General features: G+C 42.7%; 1 pseudogene; it reads left to right on the top strand.

The window, feature by feature from the left end:
• The first annotated feature begins 365 nt into the window (after positions 1 to 365).
• LOC147112897 (U2 spliceosomal RNA) lies at positions 366 to 487 on the top strand (annotated as a pseudogene).
• The last annotated feature ends 255 nt before the right edge of the window (positions 488 to 742 follow it).

Here is a 742-nt window from a genome sequence, read left to right as displayed (position 1 = left end):
GCGGCGAGCCACAGCGCCACTGTCCTACAGCCCAGGGTCATTTTTGAAGAGGTGGCATCATTTAGATTCTTTTTCAAAATGGCTTCAAGCAGTTTCTGATCACTTTTCCCAATAATTTTCTTTTCAAAGTTGTAGCATTCAAGTTTTCCAAACCAATCACAATAGCTGAGTTCTTTTTCACTTTGAGCACAATTTATCTCCATTTGAGTTAGAGATCTTGAAGCATAAGTCGAGGCTGACCTTGCATGGGACATGCTCCCAGTCCTCCTTCAAATGCATTGCTCTGTAGAATTACATGCTTATTGATGTCAGAATACTTTTGATCTGTATTGTCAGTGTGTGAGTGTCTGCTGGTTTGATCTGTCATAATTCTTAGCCTTCTGTTTAAGATCAAGTTTAGTATTTGTTCTTATCAGTTTAATATCTGACATGTCCCCTATCTTGGGGTCATTTTAAGAATGTCATCCTTGGTTTTGTGTTAGCACTCTTGCCTTTGAGTCACATGATTGTGGGTTCTAGTCCCACTCCGGGACATTAGTGTGTAATCTAGGGTGATACTTTAATGCAATACCAGGGGAGTACTGCTGCCTTTCCAGCGAGCTCCTGGTGGCCTGTCACTTTAATTCTCCACTCCATTCCCACTCAGACCTCACTGTCCTCGGCCTCTTGCACTGTTCCACGGAAGCTCAGAGTAAGTTCGAGGAACAGTACCTCATCTTTCGATTAGGCACTTTATAGCCCT

This window comes from Somniosus microcephalus, chromosome 9, assembly GCF_052327205.1.
Source record: "Somniosus microcephalus isolate GS21.2 chromosome 9, FLI_Smic_1.0, whole genome shotgun sequence".
In the NCBI taxonomy this organism is placed as follows: Eukaryota; Metazoa; Chordata; class Chondrichthyes; order Squaliformes; family Somniosidae; genus Somniosus; species Somniosus microcephalus.
The sequence above is the reverse complement of the archived record's forward strand: the minus strand, read 5'-3'. Positions and strand labels throughout refer to the sequence as shown.